General features: G+C 35.4%; 1 pseudogene; it reads left to right on the top strand.

Moving 5' to 3' along the window:
• The window catches only part of LOC123943646, a 29262-nt pseudogene extending 8339 nt beyond the window's left edge, over nucleotides 1-20923 (top strand).
• Nucleotides 20924-23602: the final 2679 nt, after the last annotated feature.

Raw genomic sequence — 23602 nt, 5'->3', positions numbered from 1 at the left:
CTTTTGTTTTTCAACGTTTGTTGACTAGTTTATCTAATATATATATATTTTTTCTTTCTTTTTTATATTTTTTCTTTATTTGTTTTATTTTTTTAACTTTTTTCTTTTTTTTCCTGAACATCCTTATATCCCCCTTCTCCCCCCCACAATTTGGGGTCTCTTCTGATTTGGTTACAGCGCATTTTCCTGGGGTCTTTGCCACCCTTTTAGTATTTTATTTGATCCTTCATATCCTCTTATCTAGACAAAATGACAAGGTGGAAAAAATCACCACAAAAAAAAAAGAACAAAGAGGCAGTACCAAAGGCTAGGGACCTAATCAACACAGACATTGGTAATATGTCAGATCTAGAGTTCAGAATGACGATTCTCAAGGTTCTAGCCAGGCTCGAAAAAGGCATGGAAGATATTAGAGAAACCCTCTCTGGAGATATAAAAACCCTTTCTGGAGAAATTAAAGAACTAAAATCTAACCAAGTTGAGATCAAAAAAGCTATTAATGAGGTGCAGTAAAAAATGGAGGCTCTCACTGCTAGGATAAATGAGGCAGAAGAAAGAATTAGTGATATAGAAGACCAAATGACAGAGAATAAAGAAGCTGAGCAAAAGAGGGACAAACAGCTACTGGACCATGAGGGGAGAATTCGACAGATAAGTGACACCATAAGATGAAACAACATTAGAATAATTGGGATTCCAGAAGAAGAAGACAGAGAGAGGGGAGCAGAAGGTATATAGGAGAGAATTATTGGAGAGAATTTCCCTAATATGGCAAAGGGAACAAGCATCAAAATCCAGGAGGTGCAGAGAACCCCCCTCAAAATCAACAAGAATAGGTCCACACCCCGTCAACTAGTAGTAAAATTTACAAGTCTTAGTGACAAAGAGAAAATCCTGACAGCAGCCTGGGAAAAGAAGTCTGTAACATACAATGGTGAAAATATTAGATTGGCAGCAGACTTATCCACAGAGACCTGGCAGGCCAGAAAGAGCTGGCATGATATATTCAGAGCACTAAATGAGAAAAACATGCATCCAAGAATACTATATCCAGCCAAACTATCACTGAAAATAGAAGGAGAGATCAAAAGCTTCCAGGACAAACAAAAACTGAAAGAATTTGCAAACACCAAACCAGCTCTACAGGAAATATTGAAAGCGGTCCTCTAAGCAAAGAGAGAGCCTAAAGTAGTAGATCAGCAAGGTACAGAGACAATATACAGTAACAGTCACCTTACAGGCAATAAAATGGCACTAAATTCATATCTCTCAATAGTTACCCTGAATGTTAATGGGATAAATGCCCCAATCAAAAGACACAGGGTATCAGAATGGATAAAACAACAAAACCCATCTATATGTTGCCTACAAGAAACTCATTTTAGACACGAAGACACCTCCAGATTTAAAGTGAGGGGTGGAAAACAATTTACCATGCTAATGGGCATCAGAAGAAAGCTGGGGTGGCAATTCTTATATCAGATCAATTAGATTTTAAGCCAAAGACTATAATAAGAGATGAGGAAGGACACTATATCCTACTCAAAGGGTCTGTCCAACAAGAAGATCTAACAATTTTAAATATCTATGCCCCTAACGTGGGAGCAGCCAACTATATCAACCAATTAATAACAAAATCAAAGAAACACATCAATAATAATACAATAATAGTAGGGGACTTGAACACTCCCCTCACTGAAATGGACAGATCATCCAAGCAAAAGATCAACAAGGAAATAAAGGCCTTAAATGACACACTGGACCAGATGGACATCACAGATATATTCAGAACATTTCATCCCAAAGCAACAGAATACACATTCTTCTCTAGTGCACATGGAACCTTCTCCAGAATAGATCACATCCTGGGTCACAAATCAGGTCTCAACCGGTATCAAAAGATTAGGATCATTCCCTGCCTATTTTCAGACCACAATACTCTGAAGCTAGAACTCAATCACAAGAGGAAAGCTGGAAAGAACCCAAATGCATGGAGACTAAACAGCATCCTTCTAAAGAATGAATGGGTCAACCCGGAAATTAAAGAAGAACTGAAAAAAATCATGGAAACAAATGATAATGAAAACAAAACGGTTCAAAATCTGTGGGACACAGCAAAGGCAGTCCTGAGAGGAAAATATATAGCGGTACAAGCCTTTCTCAAGAAACAAGAAAGGTCTCAAGTACACAACCTAACCCTATACGTAAAGGAGCTGGAGAAAGAACAAGAAAGAAACCCTAAACCCAGCAGAAGAGAAATCATAAAGATCAGAGCAGAAATCAATGAAATAGAAATCAAAAAAACAATAGAAAAAATCAATGAAACTAGGAGCCGGTTCTTTGAAAGAATCAATAAGATTGATAAACCCCTGGCCAGACTCATCAAAAAGAAAAGAGAAAGGACCCAAATCAATAAAATCATGAATGAAAGAGGAGAGATCACAACTAACACCAAAGAAATGCAGACAATTATAAGGACATACTATGAGCAACTCTACGCCAACAAATTTGACAATCTGGAATAAATGGATGCATTCCTAGAGACATATAAACTACCACAACTGAACCAGGAAGAAATAGAAAACCTGAACAGACCCATAACCAGTAAGGAGATTGAAACAGTCATCAAAAATCTCCAAACAAACAAAAGCCCAGGACCAGACGGCTTCCCAGGGGAATTCTATCAAACATTTAAAGAAGAACTCATTCCTATTCTCCTGAACCTGTTCCAAAAAATAGAAATGGAAGGAAAACTTCCAAACTCGTTTTATGAGGCCAGCATCACCTTGATCCCAAAACCAGACAAGGATCCCACCAAAAAAGAGAACTACAGACCAATATCCTTGATGAACACAGATGTGAAAATTCTCACCAAAATACTAGCCAATAAGATTCAATAGTACATTAAAAGGATTATTCACCACAACCAAGTGGGATTTATTCCAGGGCTGCAAGTTTGGTTCAACATCCACAAATCAATCAATGTGATAGAAACATTAATAAAAGAAAGAACAAGAACCATATGATACTCTCAATAGATGCTAAAAAACCATTTGGCAAAGTACAGCATCCCTTCCTGATCAAAACTCTTCAAAGTGTAGGGATAGAGGGCACATACCTTAATATTATCAAAGCCATCTATGAAAAACCCACCGCAAATATCATTCTCAATGGAGAAAAACTGAGATCTTTTCTGCTGAGGTCAGGAACACGGCAGGGATGTCCATTGTCACCACTGGAATTCAACATAGTACTAGAAGCCCTAGCCTCAGCAATCAGACAACAAAAAGAAATTAAAGTTATCCAAATCGGCAAAGAAGAAGTCAAACTATCACTCTTCGCAGATGACATGATACTATATGTGGAAAACCCAAATGACTCCACTCCAAAACTACTAGAACTTGTACAGGAATTCAGTAAAGTGTCAGGATATAAAATCAATGCAGAGAAATCAGTTGCATTTCTGTACACCAACAAGACAGAAGAAAGAGAAATTAAGGAGTCAATCCCATTTTCAATTGCACCCAAAACTATAAGATACCTAGGAATAAACCTAACCAAAGAGGCTAAGAATCTATATGCAGAAAACTATAAAGTACTCATGAAAGAAATTGAGGAAGACACAAAGAAATGGAAAAATTTTCCATGCTCCTGGATTGGAAGAATAAATATTGTGAAAATGTCTATGTTACCTAAAGCAATCCACACATTTAATGCAATCCCTATCAAAATACCATCCATCTTTTTCAAAGAAATGGAACAAATAATCCTAAAATTTATATGGAACCAGAAAAGACCTCGAATAGCCAAAGGAATATTGAAAAAGAAAGCCAAAGTTGGTGGCATCACAATTCCGGACTGCAAGCTCTATTACAAAGCTTTCATCATCAAGACAGCATGGTACTGGCACAAAAACAGGCCCATAGATCAATGGAACAGAATAGAGAGCCCAGAAATAGACCCTCAACTCTATGGTCAACAAATCTTTGAAAAAGCAGGAAAGAATGTCCAGTGGAAAAAAGACAGCCTCTTCAATAAATGGTGCTGGGAAAATTGGACAGCCACATGCAGAAAAATGAAATTGGACCACTTCCTTACACCACACACGAAAACAGACTCCAAATGGATGAAGGACCTCAATGTGAGAAAGGAATCCATCAAAATCCTTGAGGAGAATGCAGGCAGCAACCTCTTCGACCTCAGCCGTAGCAACATCTTCCTAGGAACAACGGCAAAGGCAAGGGAAGCAAGGGCAAAAATGAACTATTGGGATTTCATCAAGATCAAAAGCTTTTGCACAGCAAAGGAAACAGTTAACAAAACCAAAAGACAACTGACAGAATGGGAGAAGATATTTGCAAACAACATATCACGTAAGGGTCTAGTGTCCAAAATCTTTAAGGAACTTTGCAAACTCAACACCCAAAGAACAAACAATCTAATCAAGAAATGGGCAGAGGATATGAACAGATATTTCTGCAAAGAAGACATCCAGATGGCCAACAGATACATGAAAAAGTGCTCCACGTCACTCGGCATCAGGGAAATACAAATCAAAACCACAATGAGATATCACCTCACACCAGTCAGAATGGCTAAAAGTAACAAGTCAGGAAATGACAGATGCTGGCGAGGATGTGGAGAAAGGGGAACCCTCCTCCACTGTTGGTGGGAATGCAAGCTGGTGCAACCACTCTGGAAAACAGCATGGAGGTTCCTCAAAAAGTTGAAAATAGAGCTACCCTATGACCCAGCAATTGCACTACTGGGTATTTACCGTACAGATACAAACTTAGTGATCCGAAGGGGCATGTGCACCCGAATGTTTATAGCAGCAATGTCTACAATAGCCAAACTATGGAAAGAACCTAGATGTCCATCAACAGATGAATGGATAAAGAAGAAGTGGGATATATATACAATACTATATGTATATGTATATATACATATTGCATGGAATACTATGCAGCCTTCAAAAGAAATGAAATCTTGCCATTTGCAACAATGTGGATGGAACTAGAGGGTATCATGCTTAGTGAAATAAGTCAATCGGAGAAAGACAACTATCATATGATCTCCCTGATATGAGGACGTGGAGATGCAACATGGGGTGTTAGGGGGATAGGAGAAGAATAACTGAAACAAGATGGGATTGGGAGGGAGACAAACCATAAGTGACAATTAATCTCACAAAAAAAACTGCGGGTTGTGGGGGGAGGTGGGGCTGGGGGAGGTGGAGCGGGGTTATGGACATTGGAGGGAGGGTATGTGCTATGGGGAGTGCTATGAAGTGTGTAAACCTGGCGATTCACAGACCTGTACCCCTGGGGATAAAAATACATTATGTTTATAAAAAAATAAGAAATTAAAAAAAAACTACCAATCAATAATTTTAAATCCAGTGAAATGTTAGAATGGAGTGATGATTTTCAAGCTCTTTATATGCTAGACTGAAAACTAGGAGTCTATTTGTTTTTAATAAAATTAAAGTCTTATGTTCTTAGGAGAAAAGTAAGTGATAAATAAGTTGTCTTATTTTTTCCTTCCATGTTCATTTCCATTTTTGTTTAAAGGAATAGTGAACTGTTTATTATTCAAAACTACAAAGGCTATCAGGATTTGATAATTATTACTGGAAAAAGGAAACAAAATGAAATGGAGTGATGGTTAGAAAAAATTTAAATAATACCATGTTTTTTCCCTTTTCCCTTTGAGTTATTAAATGGAAAATATCAAAGGACACCATTAGCTATTTAGGGACAAGGACAGAGAAGATACCTTAGGTAGAAGTCAATAAAGACTTTCAAAAGATCCTAAGACTTGTAGGGACTAGAGGTAGCATGTCCTTACATGTATCACTAAACATAACTATCTTGTGGCCCAATATGTATTTCCTTGTTATATAAGAAAGCAGTGGTTGAGGTGAGGGGTTGCCTGAGTGGCTCAGTTGGTTAAATGTCTCCTTTTGACTCAGGTTATTATCTTGGAGTCCAGAGATCAAGCCCCATATCTGACTCCTTGCTCAGCAGGGAGTCTGCTTCTCCGTCTTCCTCTGTCCCTCCCCCACTCATGTTTCTCTCTCTCCCTCTCAAATAAATTAATAAAATCTGAAAAAAAAAAAGAGAGAGAGAGAGAGAGAGAGAGCAAGCAATGGGAGTTGTTAACCTGTAGGAAAGTACTCATCATTAAGGGGTATATGTGCACCCTGGGTTTTCAGTATTCAACATAATTTTAGACTCATGACTCCTCCTACAATCTTCCCTATTTTATAGTTTCCATTTCCCTCCATTGGTATAGATTTAATCATGAATTCAGAACACTGAGCAAATAATTTCCTGTCATTGTGATAGTCATCTCTATTAAAATTTGGCCGTGATATGGAACCACAGATAAAAAACCGACTTAAATGGTCCAAGGGATCTTTGTGATGTCATGAATAATTATTGTGATTTAACTCTTCAGTGATATGGACAAACATTTCTTTAAAAAAATATTCATTTAGGGGCACCTGGGTGGCTCAGTGGGTTAAGCCTCTGCCTTCAGCTCAGGTCATGGTCTCAGGGTCCTGGGATTGAGCCCTGCATCCGGCTCTCTGTCTGCAGGGAGGCTGCTTCCCTTTCGCTCTCTGCCTGCTGTTCTGCCTACTTGTGATATCTTGTTCTCTGTCAAGTAAATAAATAAAATTAAAAAATAAATTCATTTAAACAAGTTTTAACACAATATAGTAATGATTAAAATTTTTATTAATCTTTTTTCAAACCTGGATTAATTATAATACCTAAATTTGCTTCTACTTCCTTTCTTTATTCAATACATACAACAATTTTGATTCTTTTTTTTTCTTTGTTAAAACTCTCCTACTAGTGTCTTCCAAAGGTCAGCAGATAGACAATCTAGTCACTCTGACATTTCTCTAAATAGAAGGTGAAGTTTGTTCACTCTCTGTTTTTCTCTCCCTAGTCAATGATTTGTCTCTCCAAGAGCAAGTGTACACTTACTGAAGTCCTGACTTTAATTAAATATTAGCATTAACTTATTCCAAGAAAGTTTAAACAGAAATAACTGTCAAACTCTATACAATTTTCAAATTCTGGAAATAAATTTTTTAAAATAGAAAATATCAGGATTTTATATATAATAGTGTGTGTCATATGCATGTGTGTGTATGTAGTATATATATATTTTTTTCACCATTAACCTCCATTTTCAATGGATGACTTTAAAACCATACTTTAAACATAATAGCATATAAAATATATGTAGTCAGTATTCATTTATTCTCCTTCATCTTTAATATAATTTTTATGTATTCATATAAAGAGCTAAACTATTACTAGTATATTTTTATAATGTATAAGATATAAAATTTATTGTAAATCATGCACATGTACATATATCTTATATATAAGTAAATATGTATATGTTTATGACCCCATTGATATATTCATATTTTCTTATAATTTTTTAAAAATTAACATATACTGTATTATTTGTTTCAGGGTTATAGGTGTTTAAATCATCAGTCTTACACAATTCACAGCACTCACCTCATAATATTATTAAAAGTTACTTTATCATAGTAATATTTTCCCTTAGAATTCATTAAAACATAATAATTTCCTGCAATGACCCACCATGCCTGCTGAAATGAAACATAGATTATTTTAAAATACCTCATGTTCTTTTGTTTTATTCTTATAAATTTTTTTTCTTACAATTGAGCTTTATTTTCAGATTATATTTCTTATTCTACAGTGCTACATTACAGACTGTAGTCTGTAAGAATATTAAGGTCATTATTTATATATTTGCAATTCTTCTCAATGAAAACATTTTTGTAATAACATGGAAGTGGTACATCATTGTCAGCTTTCAATATATTCATAATCATATCAGAGTAACTGACAGAATCTTTTTAAAAAAGGCAAAAGAAAAGTGAATTCAAATATCTACAAATTACCCCAGGAATAAACAGATTTGCAAAAAGCAAGACTCATACCAAAGTAAACATCAACGCTAACATATTGAATGACTAATATACTGAGAATTACATTTCAATATAGCAAGATGATCAGAACAAGAAAGTTTAGTTTCTAAAGGAGCAGTATTTTAAAAACGTCTTTGCAATTAATTTTTTTTAAGATTTTATTTATTTATTTGACAGAGAGAGAGAGATCACAAGCAGGCAGAGAGGCAGGCAGAGAGAGAGGAGGAAGCAGGCTTCTCGCCGAGCGGAGAGCCTGATGCGGGGCTCAATCCCAGGACCCTGAGATCATGACCTGAGCCGAAGGCAGAGGCTTTAACCCACTGTGCCACCCAGGCGCCCCTGCAATTAATTTTATTGAATGGATAGTTCTGATTTCAACTGAACCTCCCTTAAAAAAAATAGGCAGAAACAAATCTTAAGACATACTTTACTCAAGTAGTGTCTTAAAATTAAGAAAAATTTTACTCAAGAAGTTATCTGCCTTATACCCCAAATTTTTTACTGCATAGATTTAAAAATGTGTGGCTTACACTTATTTGTCTATATAAATTGAAATGCAGAGAAACTAAGATTAGGTAATCTTAACAGAGGAACAACAAATAATAAAAATGTAAGTGAGTTATAATGCCTAAAACCCTCACCATTTCATAAGGTAGGGATTCAAGGATAGATTTAAAATTTCTTTATTAATAAGATATCTACCTCTTTTTAATAGCAAATCATCTACAATGTGATTAACAGTACAGTGATAATATATTTGGCTACATCCCACTTTACTTTCTTTACAAGAAAGAGTGAGTTGAACATTAATACATCAATGCATCTATAACTTAAAAATTACTTTTAAGAATTAGGAGGTACTTTGAGTTTTTTTCAATGTGCTCAGTTGGTATTGAATAAAAAGTGGCAAGAACTGATTATGTGCTAAAAGTTGTTCATGATCTATGCATATAAAGGCTAGTATCCCCAGACCTAGTAAATCTGTTACACTATAACAAAATATTTTGAACTCTGGTGAATCTACACAGTAAATTCAGTTACAGTGAATACACACAATTAGTTGACTTAACCTATCCTTTAAAGTTATCATTGTATTAATGTACCTCCAGTAACTTCTACATAATCTCTTTCTGCTCCCAAATAAACTACAAAAAGTGAAACCCAAGTGTATGTAACGTGCCATCTAATGTGAATACAAATAAAATTTCCACTTGCTTTCAGTTGTTGAGGTAAGAAGATAAGCACATTTTGATTCAAGTTTCTTTCTTTGTGTGTCACTACGAGTAAGGGCACTTGGTTGCTATTTTTTTTTTAAGATTTTATTTATTTATTTGACATCAAGAGAGAGAGATCACAAGTAGGCAGAGAGGCAGGCAGAGAGAGAGAGAGAGGAGGAAGCAGACTCCCTGCCAAGCAGAGAGCCCGATGTGGGACTTGATCCCAGGACCCTGAGATCATGACCTGAGCCGAAGGCAGCGGCTTAACCCACTGAGCCACCCAGGCGCCCATTCTGCCCATTTTTTGATATGATTATCTTTTTTGTGTGTGTTGAGTTTGAGGAGTTCTTTATAGATCCTGGATATCAACCTTTTGTCTGTACTGTCATTTGCAAATATCTTCTCCCATTCTGTGGGTTGCCTTTTTGGTTTGTTGACTGTTTCCTTTGCTGTGCAGAAGCTTTTGATCTTGATGAAGTCCCAAAAGTTCATTTTGGCTTTTGTTTCCTTGGCCTTTGGAGACATATCTTGAAAGAAGTTGCTGTGGCTGATATCAAAGAGGTTACTGCCTATTTTATCCTCTAGGATTCTGATGGATTCCTGTCTCACATCGAGGCTTTTTATCCATTTTGAGTTTATCTTTGTGCAAACTCTCTCTCTTCACAGATGATATGATTCTTTATATAGAAAACCCCAAAGACTCCACCCCCAAACTCCTAGAACTCATACAGCAATTCAGTAACGTGGCAGGATACAAAGTCAATGTATAGAAATCAGTGGCTTTCTTATACACTAACAATGAAAATACAGAAATGGAAATTAGAGAATTGATTCCATTTACTATAGCACCAAGAACCATAAGATACCTGGGAATAAACCTAACCAAAGAGGTAAAGGATCTGTACTCGAGGAACTACAGAACACTCATGAAAGAAATTGAAGAAGACACAAAAAGATGGAAGACCGTTCCATGCTCTTGGATCAGAAGAATAAACATTGTGAAAATGTCTATACTGCCTCGAGCAATCTATACTTTTAATGCCATTCCGATCAAAATTCCACCGGTATTTTTCAAAGAGCTGGAGCAAATAATCCTAAAATTTATATGGAATCAGAAGAGACCCCGAATTGCTAAGGAAATGTTGAAAAACAAAAACAAAACTGGCAGCATCACGTTACCTGATTTCAGGCTTTACTATAAAGCTGTGATCACCAAGACAGCATGGTACTGGCATAAAAACAGACACATAGACCAGTGGAACAGAGTGGGGAGCCCAGATATGGACCCTCAACTCTATGGTCAAATAATCTTCGACAAAACAGGAAAAAATATACAATGGGAACAAGACAGTCTCTTCAATAAATGGTGCTGGGAAAACTGGACAGTTATATGTAGAAGAATGAAACTCGACCATTCTCTCACTGTTACAAGTCTAATCCAAACTACCATTCATTTTTTTAACTGTGGCAATAACTCCTAATTGATTTTTTATTGTGGCTAAAAATGTAAGATCTATTATCTCAACCATTTTTAAGTGTACAGTTCAGTAGTATTAAGTATATTAATTCACACTGTTGTAAGACAGATCTCCGAACTTTTTCATCTTGTAAATCTAAAACTCTATAGTCTTTGAGAAGCTCCCCTTTCCAGATCTCCCTTCAGCCCATCGTTAGTTCCATTCCATTTTCTAAGAATTTGACTACTTTACCTACCTAAAATTGTAGAATTGTTCTTTTATGATTGGCTTATTTCATTTAGCCTAAAGTCCTCAAAGTTCATCCATGTTGCATCATGTGACAGGATTACTTTCATTTCTAATACTGAATAATTTGTGGTATGTATATACTTCAGTATGTATATATAATATATATAGTATATAAATTAAATATAATATTTAATATATATTATATATAATTATATATATAAATTTTATATATTATATATACATATATATTAATTTATATATATATAAATTATATATATATTTTTAAATTAATTTATTTTTTTCAGCATAACAGTATTCATTTGTTTTTGCACAACACCCAGTGCTCCATGCAATACGTGCCCTCCCTATTACCCACCACCTGGTTCCCCCAACCTCCCACCCCCGCCCCTTCAAAACCCTCAGGTTGTTTTTCAGAGTCCATAGTCTCTTATTGTTCGCCTCCCCTTCCAATTTTTTTTTAATAAACATATATTATATATATTATATATTGTATGTTTATATTTTATATTTATATAAAAAGATATATTGTATTTTTATTTATATATTTTATATATTTTTAGATATATAAAATATGAAAGTATAAAATATAATATATATTAAAATATAATAATATAATATATTATAATATATTATAAATACATATTATATAATATAATCTGTAGTATGTATGTATATGTAGTATGTAGTATGTATATATACATTTCATCTACTCATTCATCTGTTACTGGACATTTGGGTTGCTTCCATCTCTTGATTATTATGAATAGTGCTGCTATAAACATGGGCGGACAAATATTTTTTTAAAGACACTGCTTTCAACTATTTTGTATATATATGCAGGAGTGGCATTGTAGTTCTATATTTTTAATTTTTTTGAGTGGCTTTCCTACTGTTTGCCATAGCATTTGCAACATTTTACATTTTACATTTCCACTGATAGCACACAAGGGTTTCAGTTTCTCTACATTCTCCCAGTATTTGTTATGTTCTCTTTTCTTTTCTCTTTTCTCTCCTCTTTCCCCTCTCCCTTCTCCTCTACTCTTTTTTTCTTAGTGGTAGCTATCCTAACGGGCATGAGGTGATACCTCAGTGTGGTGCTGAATTATACTTCTCTGATGATTAGTGATGTTAATCACATTTTCATATGCTTGTTGGCTATTTGTATATAATTTTAAAGAAATGTCTTTTCAAGTCCTTGGGCTATTTTAAAATAGAGTTATTTCACTTTTCAGTTGTTGAGTTATAGGAGTTCTTTATATATTCCAGATACTAATCCCTTACAGAAATATATTTGTATCTTCTCTCATTCTTTGTCTTTTCAATCCTAATTGTGTCATTTGATTTGATTTTTTAGTAGTCTCTTTTATAAGCCCCCAATTCATTATCCATAATCTTTGTCAAAAAAATGCTTACAAAGCCCAAATAAGATCCTGTAATTTCACAACTTTATAGTTACCAATGTCTTCCCAAAGCTCTCTAGTTAAAATCCAAAATGCTTAAAATTGTGCTATATAATCTGGCATCAATCTATCTCACCAGTATCTTTACGCACCTTCTTTCTCCCTTTACTTTCTACCATAGATTCTTCTCATACCTCCTCTGATGACCCAAGCCCCTCCTTATTGTAGGTCCTTTGTCTATGCTTTTAATTTGGTTTTGTGTTTCTCCTTATTCCATGCAAAGAAAACTGTATTTTTTGAGCCTCAGATTAAATGTCTCTTATTCAATGAAGCATTTCCAGATTTTCCAGCTTAGAACAAATTTTTAGGTATATAACGTCAACATTCTTTGAGATGATTTGTAGTATTTATCAAATGAAAAATTTATTTGTGCAATTATACAGTTATTTATTTTGTATCTGTCTCCTCAAATAGAATGTAAGATCCATGAATAAAGAACCACCCTTTCTTATTTATCATTATGTCTCCAACACCAGCAGAGTTCCCTGCCTATTGAACTGTTCAATAAATACGTTTGAGATGAGTAAAAGAATAAATGAGGGACTAAATTAGTTGTCTGATTTCTATAGGGTAATGTTGGCTATCAACCAATGATATCAGTTTGGGCGATGTGGTATCTGGACTTGGGGCTTTGGTATTATATTAGTTGACACCTAGGAATAAAATATTAGGCCAAAAGTCTAGGTTTAAAGGTGTAGCCAATGAAGGGTAGGAGAAAGACCTTGATGTAATACAAATCAGGAACAAGGGACCAGGTAAAACAAAATTAATTTAGGAGCAAGGGTAATAAAAAACTGACAAAAGCCTAGGAAATTCATATGAATGGAAATGAAGAGAGGTTTGCCTGAGTTACTGGCCTGGAGACACATTTAGGATAGGTGAGTTGAACAGAGTTGGTTTCGAGGGGATTAAGTGTTAACATGATCAAAGGTATGGCCCAAGGCAAGGACTTAACTACTTATTTTTTCCTTCAAATTTTAAATACCTGCTTTGAGTTGTTACATATTACCCTTACTATAACTATTGTGTTTTCTCCATGAGATCCACACTGTTTGTGTTACTTTACAACAGGTATTCCTAAACCATTTAGGAATGTACTAAAATTAAAGCATGTACTGTGAAGAAATTTAGAATACTTTATTAGGCAAGAAGAATCCTGGTAATTTAATTAATGGTCTAGTGCTCCCAATTAGAATTGTATGCAGTTGCCTGGCAGATACCATCTATGCCTATGACCATGGAACATGGCTTACTTTTCCCCTCTCTACGTGATGGAATTTAATTATAGTACATTGCTTATTGATCTGATCTTAACAATAATCTTCTGCACAATATTTTGCCATCACTTAATCAGAAATATGAAGACATTAACATCAAATGGCAGTTTTACTTCCTGATTATGATTTATTTATATTTATTTTTACTACTCTAAGAAAGGAGATCATTTTTCATAAGTAGGTAGAAGAAGAAATTTTGATAGCCTTTTCCAGGTGGTATTTAATGCATTATGGTGCATGAAGAGATTTTTGTCCTGATTATTTCATAAAGATATCTTTTACCATTTGAAATGCCAGTGTCTGACAGTTGTGAACTCCTTACTTTGTTGAACAAGCTCTAACTCAGGGAAAATACCAAGAGTATTCGTGCGATTGACCTTTAAACAAGCCTTGCCTTCTACTGGAATTTGTAAGTCTCTGTGGCTGAGCTTCTCTCAAAGGAGTTTTTTTTTTTTCCTATTATACATTATCATACAAGTAATACTTAGTTTTTGAATTTTCAAATAACGTTACATTCTGTTTACATCAAAATATCAGACTAAGAGGTAATACCTGACAGGTACATCACTTAGTTATAATGTAGGTACTTATGGATATTTTTCTTTCCTACAGTGCTTCTTGTTTTGATCAATATTACTTGTGTATAGAAGCAAATTGGCCATATTCCATGCCTTATATTTCTTTTATTTTATCCATACTACCTAGTAAGAATGTATTGTTTTAGACAAATCAATTTCCTTCTCTGTGTCCAAGCTTCCTGTCAGTAAAATGAAGATTTTTTAAAACAGCCTGTTGAGCTTGCTGTCAAGCAGTGACATTGCTGTCACTGTGTTTCTGTATTCTCAATGGGGATGATACTATCTCCAAGGATGTAAAAACTGTTTGGGGGGGGCCGTAAAGGACATCTTAATGTGTGGCCCTCCAAAGGGCCATCATAACAGTAAATAACAGTATTAAAATCCTATGAAAGGAAAGAAGTAGTTAAAAACAGCATATTTAGGGACACCTGGGTGGTTCAGTTTGTTAAGTGTCTGCCTTCTTCTCAGGTCACAATCGCAGGGTCATGAGACTGAGTCCTGCATCTGGCTCCTTGTTCAGCAGGGAGTCTGCCTCTCCCTCTCTCTGTGACAAATAAATGTGCTCTCTCTCTCTCTCTGACAAATAAATAAAATATTTAAAAAAAATGATCGGTGTATTTAGTAAGTTTCCTTAGGAAGTAATAATTTAAAACAACAACAAAAAAGTTTAGAAACACTGCTCCATGCGTTATTGCACCTCAACTCATGGGCCCAGGTTAAAATCATATTTAAGCCTCTGTTTAATCCTTTTTTCATTCATACCATATAGTCATATGATCACTATGTAATGTGGGTCATACGTATAGGTGTTTACAATGATTATTTTCTGTCTAATATTTGTTTGCATGTATACATTCTTTATTTCTTTCAGGCCTATATCTCTAGGTCTTGAAGTAAGGACTTGAACCCTCAATAAAATTGCCCTCAGGAATATTATACAATGTAGAGAAAACTTCCCGGCTTGATAATAAATATTTTCTTTAGATAGAAAATTATTGGATTTTTTAAAAGATTTTATTTATTTATTTGATATATATAGAGAGAGACAGCAAGAGAGGGAAGAGAAGCAGAGAGAGCACCAGAGGGTGAGGGAGAAGCAGGTTCCCTGCTGAGCAGGGAGCCTGATGCAGGGCTCCATCCCAGGACCCTGGGTTCATGACCTGAGCTGGAGGCAGACATTCAATGACTGACCTACTCAGGCACCCCTGGATTATGTTGGTTCAGAATTATAAGCCATGACTTAAAAATGAAGCAAAAAGTCAAATATGATTCAACTCACTACCCAAATATTTAGCACAGTTTCTATTTATTTATTTATTTGACAGAGAGACACAGGTAACAGTGAGAGAGGGAACATAAGCAGGGGGAGTAGGAGAGAGAGAAACAAGCTTCCCATCTGAGCCCATTTTTTTTAGGATTTTATTTATTTATTTGACAGACAGAGATCACAAGTAGACAGAGAGGCAGACAGAGAGAGATGAAGGGAAGCAGGCTCCCCGCGGAGCAGAGAGCCTGATGGGGGGTTCGATCCTAGGACCCTGAGATCAAGACCTGAGCCAAAGGCAGAGGCTTAACCCACTGAGCCACCCAGGCCCTCCCTTTGTTCTACTTTTTAATGTTAGATACAAAATATACCAATACAAAGAGTGCTCTTTCTTTTTTTTTTTTTTTTAAGATTTTATTTATTTATTTATTTGACAGACAGAGGTCACAGTAGGCAGAGAGAGGAAGGAAGCAGGCTCCCTGCCGAGCAGAGAGCCCGATGGGGGGCTCGATCCCAGGACCCTGGAATCATGACCTGAGCCGAAGGCAGAGGCTTTAACCCACTGAGCCACCGAGGCGCCCAAGAGTGCTCTTTCTTAATCATGTTCCAATCCAACATTTTGAGACACAATAAGCATATGTGTTAAATAATATAGGATTATATATATATATATAATTTCCCTTTGTTTTTCATGAGGAAAATTTTTAAAAAGAAAGCAAAGTTGGGGTGCCTGGGTGGCTCAGTGGGTTAAGTCTCTGCCTTCAGCTCAGGTCGTGATCTCAGGGTCCTGGGATCAAGCCCCGCATCGGGCTCTCTGCTCAGGGGGGAGCCTGCTTCTCTCTCTCTCTCCGCCTGCCTCTCTGCCTACTTGTGATCTCTCTGTCTGTCAAATAAATAAATAAAATCTTTAAAAAAATTAAAAAAAGAAATAACTTATAAGATTTAGTTATTTGTGTTTAAAAAAAAAAGAAAAGAAAGCAAAGTAAATGTAAGCAAGTGACCCCGGATAATAACAGACTTGTCATCAAAATGTAATCAGTTTTCACAAATACTTACAGGATTCCACTCTTAAAGAGTTTATATTTTATACCAGAGAATAAAGTTAGGTATTCAAATTGCAGTTATTACCAGCATGGTTCCAAGAGTCTGGGAGAGTGGATAAAACTGCGATGCCTTGCTATAGGTTCACTGACCAAATGGCAATGTCCAATAAAAAAACCAAACACATGAGGGGTTAACATAAGTAATGTTTTCTAAATTTTAGAAACAAAATAGAATTTTATAACCCAAAATGTCAAAGGTACAGTCAACTAAGTGGATAATTAATTTAACCTCCCATTAAATTGTGATGATATATTTTGTACACACACACACACACACACACACACACACACACACACACACGTACAAAATACTCTGTATAATAAATATGTCATGAGTATGGCGGGCAGAATAATGGTCCCCAAAAATGCATATGTCATAACCTCCTGAACCTTTGTTCTATTACATGGCAAGGGGCAATTAAATTTGCAGATGAAATTGAGATTGTTAATCAACTGACCTTAAAATAAAGGGATTATCCTAGATAATTCTGTGAGTCCAGTGAAATATTCTTCTGGACATTGCTCGCTGTGAATATATTCAGGAGCCACAAGGCAATGAAGGAAGGCAGCCTTGAGAAGCTGGAAGAGGAAAGAAAATGCATTCTCTCCTAGGGCCTCCAGAAATGCATGCAGCCCTGCCAATTTTATTTTAGCCTAGTAAGGCCATCTCTGTTCTCCAAGCTCCAGAAATATGTGTTGCTTTTTTAAGCTACTGTTTGTGGTAATTTGTTACAGCAAGAACAGAAAACAAATAGAATGAAGTAAAATATTCAAAAGACAAGAAATATATTATTAAGGCCAAGTAACTTAACAAAAACATCAGAAGTTACTTATGCCTTTAAAAACATTGTTTTTTTTTTCCCATTTTATTTATTTTTTCAGCGTAACAGTATTCATTCTTTTTGCACAACACCCAGTGCTCCATGCAAAACGTGCCCTCCTCATTACCCACCACCTGTTCCCCCAACCTCCCACCCCTGACCCTTCAAAACCCTCAGGTTGTTGTTTTTATAGACTGGTGGGACAGCAGTATAGTTCAGAGGAAGGTCTCTACAAATAGTCTACTTTTTTCCAGATCCTAGCTTTACCGTATTCTATGTGGGTAACCCTAAGAAATTACTCAATTCCTGTGGCTCCACTTTCTCATTTTTATAGTGGATGAAATAATAATTGTACCTCAAAAATTATGTCAAATAAATATATCTGATATTATAATCAATATTACCAAGCACAGAGGAAGTCCTATGTATAATTTTCTTAATATTTTTATGCTATTTATTATTTGCTATTTGTGTTATTATTATTCTGAGAGATAGCACTCTAACACCCAATTTCATTTTTGTATTGTATCTTATATAGACATAATTCTTTTGGTTTCAGTATTATACCTGAAAGAACTGTTATAAATTGTTAGCCTTTGGTTATCTTTATAGATTGATAGAGGCAGGTTTTTTCCAAGGGCTTTTTATAATAATCTCATTATCATAGGTAAAGCATAAATCTGTGTATCAGAGATAAACTTGAAGAAGTTGACAATTTTTAAGCCATTTTGTGGTGGTCGTTTCAAAGGGAATTGGCCCATCTTGAAGCTATCATTCTTTGAAAATACATATGATTTAATGTATTGCTATATATAGATGTAAGTACTGTGAAATTTACCAATTACATGCTGGTTTTGCATTATGTTTTGGTTAAATAGGGCTATTATGAAAATGAAGCTGTTTATTTTGGGGTGCATTTATTTTGGGTAAAGACAACAATTTACACAAAGATAAAGTTTTTTTTTTTTTTTTTTTTGGTCCCCCCCTTTTAAGGAAGTGTTGATGTTAGCAAATTTTAAACAGTGAAACATCCATTTCCCTTAATATATTTACGCCACCACAAATTCACTTATATCAGACAACTCAAGGAAAGGAGAACATATTGTATATTGCTCAAAGCTACACAAAACCACTGAGATGTAAAAAATTATCTAATGACAGTTTTTATTTCAAAAATGAAATTACTTTTTTACAGAAGCAAAAAAAACCCAAGCACTGCAAAATCTTGGGGTTTTTTCCTCCACTTCTGTAAAATGAATTTAGATTAAACATTCCTAGCTTCATCTAGTTTTTTGAAGTCTGCTTTTATTGTATATGATGGAAAGATGTTTTGCAGTTATAACCATATCAAACAGTGAAAGGTGATACTTTGATAGACTCAGCATCTTGTGGAGCTGGGAGGATTCTAAAAATCATCAAATCCACACACACTCAGCTAAAATTTGACAATATATCGAATAAACCATTAAAATTTTTATATCATTTTTCATGCTCAGGATATGAGAATCTCATATATTTATGCTATGACATAAGCCCTTTTAGTCTGTCTATTTGTAGTAGAAGTTAAAAATACTAGATTACTGTTTTGCTTTGTTTTCATGATAAAATTTCAAGTGCTTGAAGACTATGTCGAAGTTTATTTTTCCTTGTTCTTCACAGTAGGTAAAGGGATACTGTTATTCTTCGTTCCTTGGGTTACTGTGTCCAGTATCTGGTCTTTTTCTCAAGATGGCCATCAGGTTTACTCCAAGTTTCTAAAGAATATATTGATCATAATTTCCTTAATTTACTTTAAAGGCAAAACATTTACTCGTATTCTACCTTGGTATCACCACTTTACGATGAAGATGATAAATCAATTTTGTTTTCATTGAATGCATCTGGCATTCAACATCTAGGCCTAATAAAAACTACAATCTAATGAAGATGAGAAAAAGAACATTTCTGTTTTCTTTAGACTGACAAATCTAGTCAAACAACAACTGAAATGTTCATTTATAGAAAGAGCAAAACTTCTTTATCATCAGAAACTGATTCATTGCAACTGAGTTTTTCTGTGTTTGAATTTCCTTGGGGTATCTTTTAAAGTAAAGTTGATTTTAAAGGTAGAAAAGGTAAAACCAATTTAATTGGAGAGATCAAGAGAGCCGAGGTGAATATCACTTTGAAAATGTTGCAGTATTATCTCAGAAACTAGGATAGACAGTGCTATTTCAAAAGAAAAAAAATACAACTATTTCTATTCAGGCAATCATAGGAATATCAAATGTGAAGCAGGGGGATAGGGTAGTATATACTGAAAAAAAAAAATGGGTTAAAACCTCTTCTGTGCCCTGAACCCTGGGGGCTAGAAATCGCTGTCCCCTAAATGAAATTATATTGGTGCATCTTTAATGTGGATGTGTATGATATCAGGATTTCTTAAAGATTTTAATTATTTATTTGAAAGGGTGTGGGAGAGGAAGAAGCAGACTCCCAGCTGAGCACAGAGCCTGATGGCGGGTTTTATCCCAGGACCCTGGGATCATGACCCAGGACTCAAGTCGAAGGCAGGCACTTAACCAATTGAGCCACCAGGCATCCCTGATGTCACTTCTGTTTTTTGTTTTTCTTTAAGAGACTCATGACTGAAATTAAAAACATAGGGAAAAGTTTAAAGTAGCAGATGGTCCTTATTAGTATCTCTCCTTTTGTTGTCCAGTTTGAAAATGACATTAAAAATTAACACATGTGTGTGTTTGTGTGTATAGTGCAATGTGTTATAAATATATGCATATATTCTTTACTAAAGTGGAGTTTGACAGTTGGCACAGAAGTCATAATATTCTCTTTTTTCAAGATAATAAAAAAATGCAATGTGTCTTTTAATATTCATTTTATGAATACTACTGAGAATTTCAAATGCTAAAATGCACCTTCAGTGACTATGGCTTTTATAGAAAGGTGGTAGAGACAGCTAATGATAATTCTTTTAGAAAGCATGGTAGATAAACAATAAAATAAAGCATTATTTTAAAATGCCTTAATAAGAATGATTATAAAATAACTACAAACTAAGACCACGTTAGAGGGTATTTTGGTATTTGGGCCATGATCCTCCAGCACAATGTTCAGCAAGTCCAGGTGGAGATGATGTGTTTCATTGGCAAGCCACAATTACGGGACCTAATGACAGCCTATATCAAAGTGGTGTATTCTTTTGGACAATTCATCTTCCTACAGATACCTCTTCACACCACCTAAGGTTGCATTTGCAACAAGAATTTATCATCCAAATATTAACAGTAACGGCAGCATTTGTCTCGATATTCTAAGATCACAGTGGTCTCCCGCTTTAACTATTTCTCAAGCTCTTGTATCCATTTGTTCACTGCTGTGTGATCCAAACCCAGATAACTCCCAGTGCCAGAGACTGCATGGATGTATAGAACAGACAGAGGTAAGTACAACAGAACATCTCGGGAAAGGACTCAGAGGAATGCCATGTGATGCAACTTTAAAGTCAGAATAACCTGCATTAGAGCTGGAATAAACTTTAAATTACTGTTTAAAAAAAAAAAAGGTATCTGGTCAAGACTCTTAAGTTCACTAAGATATAAACATAAATTACTATCTATAAATTGGAAATAGCTACTGGTTAATTTTAAAAGGTCTTATTTGCAGATTTTTAGGAAAGACAATAATATAACACTAAGCATCAACATACACAATATATTATGACCATAGAAATCTGTTTTGCTGAGTCAAAATCAATGTCAAACACTACTTCCTAATGTTTGGAAGGTTGTGTGTGTATGTGTGTGTGTGTGTGTGTTTCCCAAAAAGTTCCTTGAGAAATTATGTACCCTTATATTTTATAATCTGATATTTCTCTAAAGTGGTTTATAATGATAAACAGCTTTGGAGATAAGAACAAATCCTTTATTACTATGTCCCTTATGTTCCGTTTTGCAAATATGTTTACTTTAGTAAGACTGAATGCAAAGAAGAAAAAATCCAAGTCAACCTCTCAACTATATCTGAAAAAGTTCAAGTGCAGCAGTTACAAAGGGCCTGATAATTGGTAGAAGGGACTCACAAGTCTCCATAGGGTGTGGTGACAAAAACCTTTAGTAAAAGTAAAGAGTACGGCACATCAGGAGAAAGAAGAACATACCATCATAGAGGGTCTGACATTTCCAGGTGCAGTCCCATGTTTATTCTCAACTGCAGATGTTCTTTTCATCAGATTATAAATCAATAAAACATGCAAGGCAACTTGATTTCAGGGTTGCCCAGTCAAAAATTTACAGCAGTACTTTAAGATTTATTTATTTATTTATTTGAGAGAGAGGGAGAGAGAGCACCATCAGGAGGTGCAGAGAGGAAGGGAGAGCATCTCCAGGAGACCCTGGGCTGAGCATGGAGCCCCATGGCAGGGCTCGATCTCATGACCCGAGATCATGACCTGAGCCAAAATCCAGAGTCAGATGGTCAACCAACTGCGCCAACCAGGCACCCCGACAATGGTATTTTTTAATACCTAACTGGTTATGTAGCTAAAGTCAGGCTGTGCAGATTGAACTGAGTGTAAACCTTCAATCCATCCCAAAACAGTGTGGATAATTTAGCACTGGGCACCTATATTATATGAGAGTTTCAAACTGTAATTTGCATTATATCAGTAGCTAACACATCCCTTTTCCTATCCAGTGCTGAGACCACATTTCTAAGCATTCCTGGAGATTAGCACAGAGTAGAAGAGCTGCCACTGAAAGATGACCTTACCTTACCCACAACTGGTAGTGCTGTCACTTCATTGATGAGAAAGCAGAGGCAGAACCAATGATCAGTTTTCCTGAGTTTATTGTTGAGAGAGCTAGGATTGGTAACTGTCCACTGATACCTAGCCATGAATCTTCTGGTGGAACATACAACCTCTTAGAAAAAGAGTCTGATATTTGCATTTGGCTAGAATTAAATAGCAAGATTCCTTTGGCTAGAATGACAGATATTTGCAAAGACTGAGGGATTTTGTGCTTTTTCCATTCTCTCTGGGAGCGCTGAGTGATACCATAGTGATTTCAGACATGGACAAAAAAGCAAAAATAAAGAAGGAAAAGGAGAGGAGAGCAGAAGAAACAAAGAAGGATAAGTGGGAGGAAGGGCAACAGGGAGAAGAGAAAAGGAAGAAGAATCTAACTCATGCAAAATTATAAATGCACAATAGAAGATCTTTGTCTTTTGGCAATCTCCCCAAATATATCTTTGTCAAAATAGCAAACAATTTCATAAATTCCAGAATAATTTACTAGTGGCAGAAATATGAATTATCATAAAAACACAAGGGTAGTTTTCACTGGGGCTCAAACAGCAGAGGAAATCCTGTTTCACAATAGCACCCAGCTTCTAGTTTCACAGGGTATAGTGTACTATATAGGTACCCACTAAAGACACGATGTGTGTGTGTGTGTGTGTGTGTGTGTGTGTGTGTGTGTGTGTGTGTGTGAGGGGAGGGAGGTATACATACTTTAGAACTCATTAGATTCTTCATCTTATCAAAGAGAAAAAAAGTCATAGGTAAAATCATGGTATTAAGGAAACAAAATAATTGCTAATTTAAATGAATAATCTCTACAGCAGTTATTCAAACCTAGTACAGAAGATATCTTTCCAGCCCCCATCCATAGCTTCTCATTTCTACATTTTTCATGACCTTATTGCAAATAACACCATGTGTTTCCAACATAAAGCTACTTGTCTCCTTGAAAAAAAAAAAACAACACAAAACGAAAAAAACCAAAATCCTGGAGCCTTATGTATTCTTGATAGCAACTTCACAGACAAAGAAATGCACTTACTCTGGCAAGTTTTCTGGGTCAGAGTCCATAGAATTCCTTGAGAAAAAAACTGACAAGAAAACATATTTTTACTCTAAGACTAGGAAGCTTGTAACTCTAAATATAAAAAGTTGTCTTTAACTTTTCCACTAGTGTTAGTTCAATTAAAATACCTTCTTTATCATTTTAAGACATATTATATCATCACATGATGGTACAGCTGTGGTGTAGTCATAAACATTTGCTCCAAGAGATGGCCTAGCCTGAAATGCTTCGCATCTTGTGATTTTAACATGAATTGGAAAAACTGGTGTGAATTACCTCTCAACTGAAAGCACATCATTATAGA

The sequence above is a fragment of the Meles meles genome, chromosome 6, assembly GCF_922984935.1.
Source record: "Meles meles chromosome 6, mMelMel3.1 paternal haplotype, whole genome shotgun sequence".
Taxonomy (NCBI): domain Eukaryota; kingdom Metazoa; phylum Chordata; class Mammalia; order Carnivora; family Mustelidae; genus Meles; species Meles meles.
The sequence above is the reverse complement of the archived record's forward strand: the minus strand, read 5'-3'. Positions and strand labels throughout refer to the sequence as shown.